Here is a 16776-nt window from a genome sequence, read left to right as displayed (position 1 = left end):
TGTACGAGTAAGTCATTCTAGACTCCGCGCCACGAAAGAAGTTCCGCGGCTATAACCTAAACTAAAATTGACAGCGCCTTACACAAATGGCAATACGACCGCCATTACCAAATTACAATTAGCGCCATTAAGACATTAGCGTCGCATCTACTGGACCTGTTTCGTGGCGCAGAATTCTCCAGCTTTTGATTATTATCTATAAACCAATGGAATTAAAAGTATATCAATTTGATTTTTACCAAGAATCTAAACGAGTGTCGGAAAATCTAATGTGCAAGTTACAAATTAAAAAAACTATATGTATAAAGTTCCTTAAAACATGTCTGACTTCATTTAAATGCAGTCAATTATTAGTATATTTTAATATTCTTACAAAGTAGTCTAGGTTTGAGTGTAGTTTTACGACAGTCGCGTTACGAGCCGCGACAAGTCCGCACTTTACTGCCGACAGTTGATGTGCGGAAGTGAGCGCTGTTGACACCGTATGGCGCTTTGACTGACTACATCCGATAGTTTAAACGCTACTAGTGATGATTTAGTTACAAAAAAAGCATGTACGAGTAAGTCATTCTAGACTCCGCGCCACGAAAGAAGTTCCGCGGCTATAACCTAAACTAAAATTGACAGCGCCTTACACAAATGGCAATACGACCGCCATTACCAAATTACAATTAGCGCCATTAAGACATTAGCGTCGCATCTACTGGACCTGTTTCGTGGCGCAGAATTCTCCAGCTTTTGATTATTATCTATAAACCAATGGAATTAAAAGTATATCAATTTGATTTTTACCAAGAATCTAAACGAGTGTCGGAAAATCTAATGTGCAAGTTACAAATTAAAAAAACTATATGTATAAAGTTCCTTAAAACATGTCTGACTTCATTTAAATGCAGTCAATTATTAGTATATTTTAATATTCTTACAAAGTAGTCTAGGTTTGAGTGTAGTTTTACGACAGTCGCGTTACGAGCCGCGACAAGTCCGCACTTTACTGCCGACAGTTGATGTGCGGAAGTGAGCGCTGTTGACACCGTATGGCGCTTTTACTGACTATATCTGATAGTTTCAGCGCCAATAAATGTTTTATTTAGTGCGTACGATAATATAGTACACTTCTAAATTAAAATGCGCTTGATATAACAACCCAATGCGTTTTGTTAATGTTCAAAAATATTTCATCATCATCATCATTATCAACCCATATTCGGCTCACTGCTGAGCTCGAGTCTCCTCTTAGAATGAGAGGGGCTGGGCCAATAGTCCACCATGCTGGCCCAATGCGGATTGGTAGACTTCACACACGTAGAGAATTAGGAAAACTCTCTGGTGTGCAGGTTTGCTCACGATGTTTTCCTTAACCGTTTGAGACACGTGATATTTAATTTCTTATAATGCACACAACTGAAAAGTTGGAGATGCTTGCCCCGGACCGGATTCGAACCTACGCCCTCCAGGATCGGAGGCAGAGGTCATATCCACTGGGCTATCACGGCTATCAAAAATATTTAACCTACAATATTACTTAAAGACGCTGTTTTTGTTTGATACTCTTCAAGGCGGTAATACCGCGAGAAATAGTCAAGTAATTTGTTAAACAAATTATACAAAGATATCTCACAAAACACACATAACGCGCATCAAATTTACACACTAATACATACAGTCACATATAACGCTAGGATATATTAAATACTTTGTTAAAATAATAATTTAAGAATATTATGAAAATGTTTAAATCAAATCAAAATCAAAAATTCATTTATTTCAAGTAGGCTCAGTATACAAGCACTTTTGATACGTCAGCTGACTATTTGTAAAGATTCTACCACCGGTTCGGAAGGCAGGTTCTGCTGAGAAGAAACCGGCAAGAAACTCAACAGTTGCTCTTTATAAAAAAAAATCATACAATAATATTATAATTACAATTGATGACAACATTACAATTTCTTATAGTTTTACTTCCTGTGTGAAGGCACATTGTTTACGTAACAATTATTGTTATTATTGTTAGGATTAATTGTTAACCCATTAGAGAAAGAAAGAAAGAAAGAAAGAAAGAAAAAAGCTTTATTAGTGAATTATGCCACACAACACAATTTGTTCTTGAACAATGTACATTAGGTACTTAACATAACGTATTTGCGTTAAGTAAAATTATTTCCTTGATTTGAAATTGATTGAACCACCACCCCTCGGTAATGAGTCCAACCGCTCTTACCGTTGAGCTATTGAGGCTTGAATTAATTTAATATACTTAATCATCATTCAATATACCACAATAAAAAACTTACTGGCCGTTGATTAAAAAATATAGGATTTGTATACATTCTCCCAGGAAGTCATCGACAAAGTGCAGTTTTATGTCACTAACTTTATGAGGGAGTCACTCCACTTTTTATTGGCAAATGAAACGGACAGGGAATACTGAAAAGTGCTGTCTATTTTATTCCATCTATGTTTTTTAACCGACTTCTTTGACCGAATTAAAAAACAAAAAACTCAGTGATTTGAAACCCGGACCAGGATTTGAACTCGTGATTGTGAAGCATACGCAAACCGCTGGTAGTTAAAATAAACTTGACTTCAGTACCTGACATAGATTCCAAGTTCAATAAGTATGCGAATTGGCCGTACCAGAAAAAAGGTCCTATAAGTAAATGAGATAATAACTTTATCCTTACAGTTTCAGGGCCAAGTTATTATTAATTACACATTAAAACTAATCTTCGGTAAAGGAATATTATCGAATTATTTGAAGGGAAACCAAATCACCCGTAAGGGCCAACTTCAGTAACTGCCTAACTCCAGTAATCCGTACCGAAAAGCAAATTAAATTCAATGGAGCCAGCGAGCTAGGCTTGGCCGTCATATATCGATAGTCTTGAACGATAATTTCTAGAATGGGACGCGCTTGCCTAAAAATACCTGTTTACTCTTTTTCTCTATCTATCTTGAATGTTTTTAGTTTGAATTAGAAACGTAAGGGATAGTTGGCAGCAATACAAACGCAGGTAGTGCATTAGACATAGCATTTTGGAAAATAAACGTTTTACCGAAACTATTTGTAAGCGTCATGTAGAGACGCTACCCTTTTGCGGCGTCTCGCTGTTTTGTGGTAGAATGGTGAAGTAGGAATAATATTGTGGAGATCCTAGATACACTTTTCAAAGTATATCCAGTAAAAATCATCATCGGTTTCTTACTAATTTTTATTATGTTCCTAGCGCGACCTTAAGAAGCTTTCACTTAACTATTGGATCGAGGGTAAGATACAGAAGATAGCGATTCTTGAGACGGTGCGTATTGTGAGGAGGTTCTTCACTCTGGAGCCCTGACCACCGGTTGCTTGGGCACTGAAATGTCCCGCAGCGGGAGGATTCATTTATTTATACATTTCTAATAGTGTTTTATTTTATATTTTGTGTAATTAACATTGTAAAAAATTAAAAAAGGACAAATAAATGAGAGAAATAAAAAAAAAAGTTGTGTCAGCTCCGACGAGCGAATAGAGTTTACTCTTTCAGATCGACTGTTTAAATAGGTGTATGTTAGCCCGCAGCATACGATATGTACGTCTCAATACCTATACATGAAAGGTGCGCAACCGAAGAGCAGCAGAACTTAGCGTGCGCGCCCGCCAACAGCGCACGGTGAAAGGTGCGCAGAATAGGTTGCGCACAAAAAACGTAACGCTGTCATCACCATCGAATTTTATTGCCCATATTTTTTTTTATACCGGGGGGCTATATATTTATGAAAAATCGGTTCTTAAGGACTAAACTCCAAAAAAAGGACAAATAAATAAATAAGAGAAATAATATATCGATATAAATCAGTTTTTAACGAGCTCATCACTAAACGTGGCACAAGTTTTGGAACTCTTTATCTGTCGAAACAAACGCGAGTTAAATTAACTGGTGTACACAAAGACTGTGGTAATAAATTCACAGTTGCCTCCTTCTTGAGATAAGACTCGAGTCTAAGGCAAGTTTGTGTTTAACTTGTCTCTGAGTTAGGTAGGTATTTGCGTGTCTATTTCTATATCTCGCGTTTTTAATAAGGTGTTTTAACTTAAATGCTCTCTTTTTATAATATTTTTCAGTAAACTACTGAATACATATTACGTCTATGTAGTTCTAACTTCCGTAGAAATACCTACGGTTATAAAATATAGCCTATTAGCTGACGCCGCGCGGTTTCACCGGCGTGGTTTTCGTTTCCGTAGGAATACGGAGATAATATTTAGCCTATAGCCTTGATAAATGGGCTATCTAATACTGAAAGAATTTTTCAAATCGGACTAGTAGTTCCTGAGATTAGCGCGGTCAATCAAATAAACAAACTCTTCAGCTTTATATATTAGTATAGAGTATAGATGTCACTTGTCCGTAGGCCCAACATGCGACCATCGACATACCTCGTAAAATGACATAGATCAATATCAACCAATAGCGCCGCAACCGAAAATGTTCATATCTCTTTCATTGCATTGGGACGAAAGAGGTGGCACTGGAACTACTCCGCCGCCATTGGTCGACATTTCTCTATTTATCTTCACGAGATATGTCGCATGCTAGGCCTACAGGAGACTGTCATATTACCCCAATGATAATTTTATACTATACGTATACTCGTAGATTGGTTACGTGCCTACAAAATCACCCCAAAAAGTGATCCGAATAATTAGGCTGAGCGCACAGCACAATTTTGTCATAAGTTCCATTATATATATATTTATGTATATATAGTTTTTACACTTCCTGAACACACAACTCGACATTGCATGTTTAGGTATTATTTGATTAAATAACGATCGTTATTGATCACAATTGAGCTGGGTCAGCGGGAATAAAAATACAACTGCCTGTTTCACCAGAATTATCGCTATAAAATTAAGACGACACCGGCTAAGCACCGCCTTCATACTGATCAGCAGGTAGAACATATTATGATGTTATTTTTCGCTTTTTAGTTTAGTGGATACGTTTTTAGGTTTTGAAGTCGGTTGTATTTTTTTTATTAAATTTTATTTAGGTTTTGAAGTCGGTTGTATTTTTTTTATTAAAATTTTTATTATTTTTCCATTTTTAGTGTAAAATTTCATCTCAAACCAATACATCAGACCCCTAATGACAGTGACAACCCATCTTGGTACAAAATTCTCAGCAATACAAATTAATCAGGCCTAAGCACAAGGTAGCTACCGTAAACCGTTAAGGGGTTCCCTTAATTGACCTTGGTCTTCATCATCAGACACAACTCATGTAGGTAGAAAGCTCTCAGCAATACGTCGACCGACTACGTCACGCTATTGGCTGATTACAGTAAACTTACGTCTAAAAATTTTAATAAAAAAAATTCAACCGACTTCCAACTCAAAAAATAACTTTAACTAAAAAGCAAAAAATAACATCCTACCTATGTGCTACCTTCTGATCAGTTTGAAGGCGGTGCCAAGCCAGTGATGTTTTAATTAAATACGTTTAAACTACAAAATTTCTGTGGTTATTCCAGATACAGCTTTAATTAAAACACGACACTGGCTTGGCACCGCCTTCATACTGATCAGAAGGTAGCACATAGGTAGGATGTTATTTTCTGCTTTTTAGTTAAAGTTATTTTTTGAGTTGGAAGTCGGTTGAATTTTTTTTATTAAAATTTTTATTTTTTTATTTTTAGTGTTAGCATACCCACTGCGTGTGTACAGTCACAACCTATCTAAGTGGAAAGTTCTTATCAATACAAAATTATCAAGTCCAAACACAAGGTAGCTACTGTGAGCCGTCGAGGAGTTCTCTTCACTGTGCTTCGTCTTCATCACCAGACCCTTAATACAGTCGCAATCCATCTAGGTGGAAAGTTCTCATCAATACAAATTTATCAAGTCCAAACACAAGGTAGCTACTGTGAACCGACGAGGAGTTCTCTTCACTGTCCCTCGTCTTCATCACCAGACCCTTAATACAGTCACAACCCATATAGGTGGAAAGTACTCATCAATACAAATTAATTAAGCCCAAACAAAAGGTGACTGCTGTAAATCCTTGACGAGTTCCATCGTCTGTGTTTCGGCTCCATCATCAGACCAACTCCAAACCTTCATAAAGTTGTAGTGGTTTAAAATACCTTATGGAAACACTAACAAACGTACTAGCTGTCTCTACAACTTTCGAAAGTTCCCCTCAATTTCTCCAGGATGCCATCATCAGATCCTGACATGAAAAAAATGGGACCACCCTGGAAGTAAACCCTACAAACCAAAAAAAGAATTTTCAAAATCGGTCCATAATTGACGGAATTATCGCTGGACATACATAAAAAAAAAAAAAACATACATACAGCTGAACGTAGAACCTCCTCCTTTTTGGAAGTCGGTTAAAAATCTAACAAATAATAATTAATCAAATTTAAATCGTCGAAAGAGAATAGCTTAATTAATTTATCTACTTCCAAATTTACGGAGTAACGACTGTGTGTGTTTGTGGGCCATCTTTAACAGAACCTAACAGTTGTGTATAAATTTCCTCTTTTGACCGCCTCATTTTTCATGCGTTATTAACACATCTAACGGTATTTATTATCATTGCGTTACCCGACATTTGTGCCATAATTATAATTCTTCGAATGTCTTAGTTGTTTAACAAATTGTTTGCAGTCATATGTTAAAACTTCGTAACTGCACAACAAACGCTCCTAACAACTTCTTGTTGTAGACGTGTTTCAAAATTTCAAACAGAAGTTTGCTCATCTTAAAATGCAACGTTGCGACGCGCTTTGCGGTTGCAGACAATGATGTTAAATACTGTTAGATGTGTTACTAGGTCATGAAAAATGAGGCGCTCAAAAGAGGAAAGGATATGGTCCAAAATTGTGTAGAGCCCAGGATCAGTCATTGTACTCTCGCGGAAATAAAATAAAATATATTTTTTTAAACTATTTTTGATTATAGAAATCTACGAATTCACTTTAATTTTCTCGAAATAATATTCATTCTCTCATAATTTTTACGGATTTTACTGATACACTAAGCTCGGTAAGTGCGATTATTGACACTCATAGTGAAAGTTGTGTGTATATATTAGGGGACTATAATGCACATCCAACTGAAATGTTTTATAGCGAACTTTCTTCTTTTCTTGTATTGATACGGATATGTTAGGTTTGATGTCTGATACATACACGTTTGTGAGCGAAGTTCATGGCTCCAAGCGGTGGCTTGACCATTGCGTTGTGACTAAATCCGTTTTAGCTTGCGTACAAAATGTTTATGTGTTGTATGATGTGTTGTGGTCTGACCATTTCCCTCTGGTTGTGGAATGCAACTTAAATGGGTTAATACCAAAGAAACCTGCTATTAACACCTCGCTGAATGAAGTCACATGGGGGGACAGAAATCAAGAGCAGATATACACATATCAGAGAGAATGTCATACTAGGTTAAGACTAATAGACTTTCCACACGAGCTTTGTGATTGCTGTGATCGTACTTGTAGTAATCCAGAACATAGGGTTGCTATTACAAAGTTGTACAGCGACATCGTCCAGGCCCTTCGAGAAGCGTCTGTAATGAGTAGAAAGCCAAGAAAGAGGAAAATTAAAAACAAAGTGATAGGCTGGAATAAGCATGTAGCTGAAGCACACGGGAAGGCAAGACAAAAATTTTTGTTGTGGGTATCTTACGGTAAACCAGCTGGTGGGCCGTTTTATACGGAGATGACTGAGGCCAGAAGAATTTTCAAAGCACGTTTAAAATGGTGTCAAAACCACCAAGAACAGATAAAAATGGACATTCTGGCCTCACATCATTCTAAAAATGACTTTAGGGGTTTTTGGAAGCATACAAATAAAATAAATGCTAAGCCTTCTATACCCGTGAGCGTCAGCGGCGTGAGCGACCCTGAAACGATTTCCAATGTTTTCAAGGACCACTTTTTTGTAAAATCGCCATTGGGGCCCTCTCATTTGATGCCTGATGTTGAGACTGACAGGGTGGTGGGGATACAATTCAAGTATAAAGAAATTGAAAGCACTATCAAGCATATGACCAGAGGTAAATCCCCGGGCCATGATGGTCTTAGCATCGAGCATCTACAACATGCTGGGCCACATCTACCGAGGGTCTTGGCCATGTTGTACAACATTTGTATTAGCCACAGCTACATGCCCAGTGAGATGATGCGTACTATAGTTGTGCCTATAGTGAAAAACAAAACCGGGGACTTATCCGATAAAACCAACTATAGGCCCATCTCATTGGCTACTGTCATCGCGAAGGTATTTGACAGCATGCTTAACTCTCACTTAAATAATTTCTTTAGACCACACGACAACCAATTTGGTTTCCGACATGGTTTGTCTACTGAGAGTGCTGTTTTGGGGCTGAAGCATGCTGTCACATACTATGCCAAGAGGAAGACTCAGATTTACGCCTGTTTTCTGGACTTGTCTAAAGCATTTGACCTGGTTTCTTATGACATCCTATGGCGAAAGATGGAGGAAGCAAAACTACCACCAGAACTCACCAACATTTTTAAATATTGGTATAGAAACCAGGTCAATAATGTCCGGTGGGCAGGCGCATTGTCAGACTCGTATGGGTTGGAGTGCGGAGTGAGGCAGGGGGGGTTAAGCTCACCTACGCTATTCAACCTGTACGTGGATGACTTGCTAGGCGAGCTCAGCAGCACCAGAACCGGCTGCTACATAGATGGAGTGTCTTTAAATAACATAAGTTACGCCGATGATATGGTGCTGTTGAGTGCGTCAATCTGTGGTCTCAGGAAGCTCATAGCTGTATGTGAGGCTTATGTGGAGAAACATGGTCTTGCCTATAACACTAAAAAGAGTGTAGTGATGGTCTTTGAGGCAGAGGGTAAAACATCTAAAAATCTAACCCTTCCACCTATCTCGCTGAATCGCGTAGCATTAGAGAGAGTGAATAAAGTCAAGTACCTCGGACACATGTTGACCCCTGACCTTAGAGACGACACTGACATCGAGAGAGAACGGAGAGCGTTATCAGTAAGAGCAAATATGCTGGCTCGCAGGTTTGCGCGGTGTTCATATGCCGTTAAAATTACGTTGTTCAGAGCATACTGCACTAGTTTCTACACGTGCAGCCTGTGGGCCAAATACTCTCAAAAATCTTATAACGCTCTCCGTGTACAATATAACAACGCATTCAGGGTGCTGATGGGGTTGCCCCGCTTTTGTAGCGCATCGGGGATGTTCGCGGATGCGCGTGTTGACTGTTTTTACGCCACAATGCGCAAACGTTGTGGATCCTTGGTGCGCAGGGTGCGGGGCGGCACCAACAGCATTCTAGCAATGATTGCGAGCAGGTTGGACTGTAAATATGTGAATTACTGCTGTTCCATGTCAAATGGATTGGAGCGGCAGTGACACACATATTACGAGTACTAGAAATAGAATAAGTTATATTACTATACTTAAGTAGTTTATAAGTTACTAACACATTGTATTTTTTACTAACATAACTATGAGCCTATTGAAGTTTGAAATAAAAGTATTATTATTATTATTATTATAATAAATGCAACACTATTAGGGGTAATAATGGCGGATTGATGACGTTTCCAATGCAGTAGTCAATTTGACGATTATTGTCAATTGTCATGTCATAGTTGCTTTAAGGGCGCCATCTTTTTATAACTCAAAAACTTGAGTTTTAATTTTATTTATTTCTTTTTGTTTAGTTAGATTTATTCACTTATTTAGATTTTAATAAAATTCTGTTATTTTTAAAATTTTAATGATACGGGGTACAAGAGTGATCCTGAAATGGACCATCTTCTTTTCACATTTCAATGTTAGTTGTGGTCAAGAACGTTATTAAAACAAATAATACCTGAATATTGTCTACAATGTCGAGTTGTGTGTTCAGGAACTGTAAAAACGATATATACATAAATAATTAATAATGAAATTCAACAGAAAATTGTGCATGTGTGCGCTCAGTTTTGTAGCCTATTATTCGGATCACATTTTGCGGTGATTTTGTAGGGACGTAACAGATCTATAGTATAAAATTATCATTGTATTCAGAGCGTAATTACTTCTGTGACGTATTTATGTTAGAGATTAGTATCTATCTATTAATACTAAACTAAGTTTATTTGGAAATAATAAAACAATATTAAATTCTTTTAGGTAGGAACGTATTTCACAGGCTGCTACTGTCTTAATACTGTGTCTATAACGAATTGACAGATGTCAAACCACAGATCCGCCACGAATGTCAACTAAACTCCGCGTCATGAAAAGAGTCTCGTGGCAAAACGTGAACTAAAATTTATAGCGCCTTATACAAATATTAATAAGACCGCCATTACCAAATGACAATGAGTGCTATTAAGACATTAGCGCCGCGTCCACGAGACTTGTTTTATGGCGCGGAGTTCAATAAATAAAGTAATTTGAAGTGACTATTCACATATATTATTACCTACAACGAGTTTTTGGAGAAGTTGGCTATTTATTGGGTAAGTAGGTATATTTTAAGTGTGTTTTTTTAAACCATTCCTGTTTATGAAAAACATACATACAGCCGAACGTAGAACCTCCTCCTTTTTGGAAGTCGGTTAATGAACAAAATAAAAAAGATTTACTCATGTCATGTCCATCAAACCGTTCTCTAGTTTGAGTTTTACATACAAACGGCTATTAATTTTTTTATAGATTTCAAATAATTATAGACGTAAGAAAATTGTATGATGGTTAATAAATTAAGCGCAGCAATCGCCAACGTCCATACCATGTTGAATACACCGGTTCTCGTCCGATCACCGAAGTTAAGCAACATCGGGCGCGGTCAGTACTTGGATGGGTGACCGCCTGGGAATACCGCGTGATGTTGGCTATTTTGCCTTTTGACGTGACAACGTCTCATAATTCGATGAAGCCAGATGCAAACTCAAAGAAAGATGACGTCATGCGTCGTTCCCTCGCTCTAGGGCCAACTTTTTTTACAAGAAATAAAATATATTCTGGTCTATGAAGATTATTAAACAGTATTTTAGAAAAACAGACAACCGATTTTTTTTTTATTGCAGACATACTCAAAAGACTGAACTCTTACTTAACTTAATAATAACTGAACCTACAACGATACAGAGGCTTGCAAATCAATAATTTTATTGAAAATATTATTCATTGAAATATTATTGAATGAATAGATAGCATCGACAAGCTAGTTTTTTTTTTTTCATTTGTTTATTTACAGCATTCATGTACCTACTTATACTACATATACTAAAACACAACTAGTTTTAATGTTAACAGTATGGTTACATAATGCCCTGTCAGAGCTAATGCTAATGCTTAAAAATATAATTTCTATTCACACTATATACTAGGTTATACTAAATTTAGGTAACATTTAAATTACATTGATTGGAAATTTTATTATAGCTAAGATTTAGCTAATCATGTTTAGTTATCAATATAACACTGATGTCAAGAGGATAAATAATCAACATTAATCCAGATGTCAGAACAATAATGTCAGGAGAATAAAGTATTAATTTAGTTTATCAAGTTTATCAATTTTTGTTGAGGCGTTAACCCACACTGCTGCAGTGTGGGTTTGCTGGCAAAAAGATTTGAAAGATCATATATTGAAGTCTTAGCGGTCAAAGCTGCCGCTCATTAATTTGACATATTTCAGTGTATTTAGTTACCTACTATCTGACAAACAGTAATTTACACGAAAACTAACTTAGCTATGTGATATCATTATTAACCTATATTCGGCTCACTGCTGCGCTCGAGTCTCCTCTCAGAATGAGAGGAGTTAGGCCAAATAGTCCACCATGCTGTCCCAATGCGGATTGGCAGACTTCACACACGCAGGGATTAAGAAAATTCTCTGGTATGCAGGTTTCCCGCATACCCCGGTCCGGATTCGAACCCACATCCTCCGAAATCGGCTCTCTAAACATGTATATCTAGGTATTTTTAACAACAGAAATGAAATAATGGAAATTAAAAAAAAAAAACCTCCAAGCTAACTACAGAATGAATGAATTAAAAAAAAAAACCTCCAAGCCAACTTTACGACGTAGGCATGTTTTGAAAATAATGCCACTTCTAAACTGTATCAAGCACTCTGTTCGTACAATTTTAATCATCAACCAAGTATGTCAAGGCTTTCAGCAAATAGGGACCCCCTAGAGAGCACCGTAGTGGGGGCCGATGACGTAATAGGTTTTTAATTAGATTGCGTATGAATAACCGTACGTATACTTTCTAATGAAAGCATCAGAAGGTTACATTTAATGTATGTTTAAGCTTTTAAAACGACTTTTCAGTAGCGAATAATTATGATTAGAAAGCGAGCTTGTGATAGTTTTTTAGCAGACTCAGAAGTGTTTACAAAAATAAGAAAAATAATGTCGAACAAAGGTCATTCACAACATTTGTCAGGACAACTTAATTAACAAATTAAACTGTAACCAAAATAAGACCCTAGAATGGCAGAGAATGACCTTGAGTAAAGTCACGCACTTGTGAACGTTATGTGTAGGGTTAAAAAATCCTTTGACTTTTAACAAACACTCCCCTTTTCCACTCAAGTCACTCTCCCCGCCTATCCCAAGTAACCCATAAAGAATTCCACAACAAGAGATGTGGACGGCTCGAACGCCACGAGCACACTGAAGCTGTCCGTACCGCAAGTCGTTGCAACGCGGCGATAACAGGTCTAACATTCGGTATCAGGAATATATACCCTCATCTGTTATTTATTAGTGATTAGCAATAAATTATAGATAATAATTGCAGTGACACATTGCAAATAGATTGCCTAGTAGAATTGCGACCAAATACATTTTTATGAACTAGATCAAGAAAGAAAGGAAGAAAAGATCTTTATTTTTAAGTAATGCCACATCACATTAAATCTAAATTATACAATATTATGGCTTAACTTTCCACTCAAAAAGTGGAGCACTAAAGAATTAAGAATTCCCTGTAATATGTGGCATAACCTAAAAAAGGCCCCAACTCAGCATTTTGCCGCATACTTTCAATAAAAAAAGGATGCAGCACTGATTTTCAGTTAGGACCCAGTTCAGGTGCCGCCACGCACACAGTTCAACATTTTATGTAAACTATTAAAGACAATTATTAAAAGCAACATAATACAGTAAAATGAAGTATAATATAAGATTTCACTTGACATATTAGACGACTAAATAACTGATGAGTGTCTATTAATATCGTCACTTAACTGTATATATCTGGCAAACCCTTGTAAAAGCTAAAATTGTTCAAGGATGTGTTCTTAAATTAATATTTTCGTGGTAAATAATATTTCTTTTGGAAATAGATCTTAAAATGAACCTTATACGTATCCTTATATTTTTGACGTAGCCAAGTTTGACGTATTTTAAAATGCAAGGATAGCTAAAGGCGTGTGTTACATGGATAGCCGGAATTATTTTAATTACTTTGTATGAAAACATGAAGTTTTTATTTTTTAAAAACTGTTTTTATTTTGTTAACACTTTGAAGTTATGGGAAATACTCCCGAGCACCCTGTATAAAGAAGAGAATACGTGATTATCTCATTTAAATGATAATTGAGTGAACACGCAAGTTGCCAGTTGTGTTTATGTGGCGATGACAAGTTGCGTGAACAAGCAACTAGCTAATTGAGACAGTGACTGATAGTTGCGACAACTTTACTGTAATGGTGATAGTTGGTAGTTGTAATTTATAGATGGGCACCACAGCAACTTACATTAGGTACAGATTACATAATCTATTATACATAATTATACTTTGAGACTTGCAGTTGGAAATGCTTATCCTATTTCCTACTAATATTATAAACGTAAAACGTAAAATTTGACGGCCTCCGTGGCGCAGTGGTATGTGCGGTGGATTTACAAGACGGAGGTTCTGGGTTCGATCCCCGGCTGAGCCGATTGAGGTTTTCTTAATCGGTCCAGGTCTGGCTGGTGGGAGGCTTCGGCCGTGGTTAGTTACCACCCTACCGACAAAGACGTACCGCCAAGCGATTTAGCGTTCCGGTACGATATCGTGTAGAAACCGATAGGAGTGTGGATTTTCATCCTCTTCCTAACAAGTTAGCCCGCTTCCATCTTAGACTGCATTATTACTTACCATCAGGTGAGATTGTAGTCAAGGGCTAACTTGTAAAGAATAATAAAAAAAAATAATAAAAAACGTGAAAGTTTGTATGGATGTTTGGATGTTTGTTACTCTATAACGCCGCTACTACTGAAGCGATTTGACTGAAATTTGGAATGGAAATAGATTTTGCTCTGGATTAACACATATGCTACTTTTAAAATCCATGGTTTTCCGAGATTTGCGTAAACTGATGATTTTGATGATATGAGTGTTTGTTACTCTTTCACGCCTCGGTTACTGAACCGAATCGCCTGAAATTTGAAGTAGAGATAGATTATAGTCTGGATTAAAACAAAGGATTAACACATACTTTCTATCTCGAAAAAAAATCCATGGATACCTGCAACTTGTGAAAAAGTAAATTCCACGTAAACGAAGTAGCGGGCGCTTATAAAATCAAATCTTTATTTTTTTTTTATCTGACGAAAGAGTGTTCTATCATTGAAGTTCTCAATATAAATTATAATTGGAATTATTTGAATTACTTTGTATGAAAACATAAAACGTTTTTATTTTAAGAAAAAAAAAACATTAATTCGGCTCTTATATGTGGACTCGTCAACACCTTGAAGTTATGGGATTAACTGCCTGCACCCTGTATATTTTAGATTTTATGCTGTCGAATCTTGCCAGCTCTTTTCAGTAGAAACTACTTTCCGAACCAGTAATAGATTGTCTACAAGTAGACATAGGCACGAGTCAAAAAGAACTTCCTATTCTAAAAATAGAAAAAAAATACGCGAAACAACGCTTTGTTGATGTTTGGTATAACAAATATTTGGTAGCGTTAGCAAAACATCCAAGATTTTCGTAATGCAGATACAAGAGCCCACAGCGTTAAGTAAACTGAGTCGCGAAAACCGCTTTATCTCGGCTAAAGATGGCGGCAAATATTTATTTTCTACTCGAGCAATTCTCTGCGCCCTACAATAAATTTATATGTAGGTACAGTCTTTCATTGTTTTGTTTTAACGTACATTTATATTAGGGTCTATATAGACGGGATATATTTGAATTGATAGTTCGATTTACACAAACACTTATACAGGATGCCCCGTAACTACCATGACATACTCTACAGGATGTTATTTTTTTTCTTTTTTTATTCTTTACAAGTTAGCCCTTGACTACCATCTCACCTGATGGTAAGTGATGATGCAATCTAAGATGGAATCGGGCTAACTTGTTAGGAGGTGGATGAAATCCACACCCCTTTCGGTTTCTACACGACATCGTGCCGGAACGCTAAATCGCTTGGCAGCACGTCTTTGCCGGTAGGGTGGTAACTAGCCACGGCCGAAGCCTCCCACCAGCCAGACCTGGACCAATTAGTAAAATCTGAGGTTATCTGACATTAAAGCCTACTAAATTAACGAAACATATTATGTTAGACAAAGTTTTATGGTTTTCATGTTATATTAATTTTTCTTTGAAATACTTACGCGTTAATTTTATACTTGACTAGCTGACGCCGCGTTTCACCCGCGTGGTTCCCGTTCCCGTAAGAATACGGGGATAATATATAGCTTATAGCCTTTCACGATAAATGGGCTATCTAACTCTGAAAGAATTTTTCAAATCAGACCAGTAGTTCCTGAAATTAGCGCGTTTAACCAAACAAACAAACTCTTCAATTTTACAATATTAAGTATTTTTTTTTAATTTATTATAGCCTGGTTATTTATTTATTATTACTATTATTATATATGCATATTTATACATATATTATTTAATATTAAGTAAAGATAATAATTATTTTTGAATAATTGTTTCAATTAATCAAAGAACGAGTTTTTTTTTCTAAAAAACGTGCCTAATCACTTTTACATACAAAATGAATTTAGGGGATATAATGGAACCCTGATTTAAAAATATGTGATAATGATGATGAATAAATATTATATAATAAACTGCAATTAAATAGCTGGGTTCAAATACATCCAGTCTGTACACACTCTTAGGGAAAGTAAACGTACATTTGAAGTGAAACCCTTCCTTTATATATCTTTCAAATTTATTGAATGTTTCTCCATTATTTAACACTGTGATCTGTAAGTGGGTGGACGTTTATGCACATTACTTTCGATCGTCAAAATGTAACAAGTAGAACAAGGTTTCTAGTTCTATTTCATTGAAAATATATAGTCTAAGAGCCGATTAAGGTACGGGACTCATCATACGTTGACTTTTAGGGGTTGTTTCATATAAGTAATATGAAAAATTATTTATTTTTAGTTTTCTTACATTCAATGTGATATTTTCATTATGAGAAGGATTAACTTAGATGAACAAATAACAAAAACATTTTTTAATTTAAAATATCGTGAGATTCATAATAATTTATCATGAAACGTGTCTATTGACGTGAGTTTTAGTCGTGTATTAATTTATTATGAAAATCAATGAATGTAAAGATATTTTTGTTCTATACAAATTTAATGTGTTTAGCAATCTGTGACGTCATAATAGTGTCTTAGTATGAGGCGTTTTTGGGCGATCCATGGCAGCCTCGCAAGTCCATGTGTCTTCGAAATTAATAATCGCAACGCACTATTACTTCTACATGACTGCTCTATTATTAGCATACATTTAATA

General features: G+C 36.3%; 1 protein-coding gene and 1 non-coding gene across 3 annotated transcripts in view; one reads left to right on the top strand and one right to left on the bottom strand.

Moving 5' to 3' along the window:
- LOC112043724 (brain tumor protein) overlaps positions 1-16776 on the bottom strand; it is a 497062-nt gene that overhangs the window by 398807 nt on the left and 81479 nt on the right. The gene's annotated exons all lie outside the window — the stretch shown is intronic.
- On the top strand, positions 10764-10882 carry LOC112050605 (5S ribosomal RNA). The gene has a single exon (XR_002887170.2). It is a non-coding gene; the product is annotated as a 5S ribosomal RNA (ribosomal RNA).

Source organism: Bicyclus anynana, chromosome 23 (assembly GCF_947172395.1).
Source record: "Bicyclus anynana chromosome 23, ilBicAnyn1.1, whole genome shotgun sequence".
Classification (NCBI taxonomy): Eukaryota; Metazoa; Arthropoda; class Insecta; order Lepidoptera; family Nymphalidae; genus Bicyclus; species Bicyclus anynana.
This window is presented reverse-complemented; position numbering and strand designations above follow the sequence as displayed.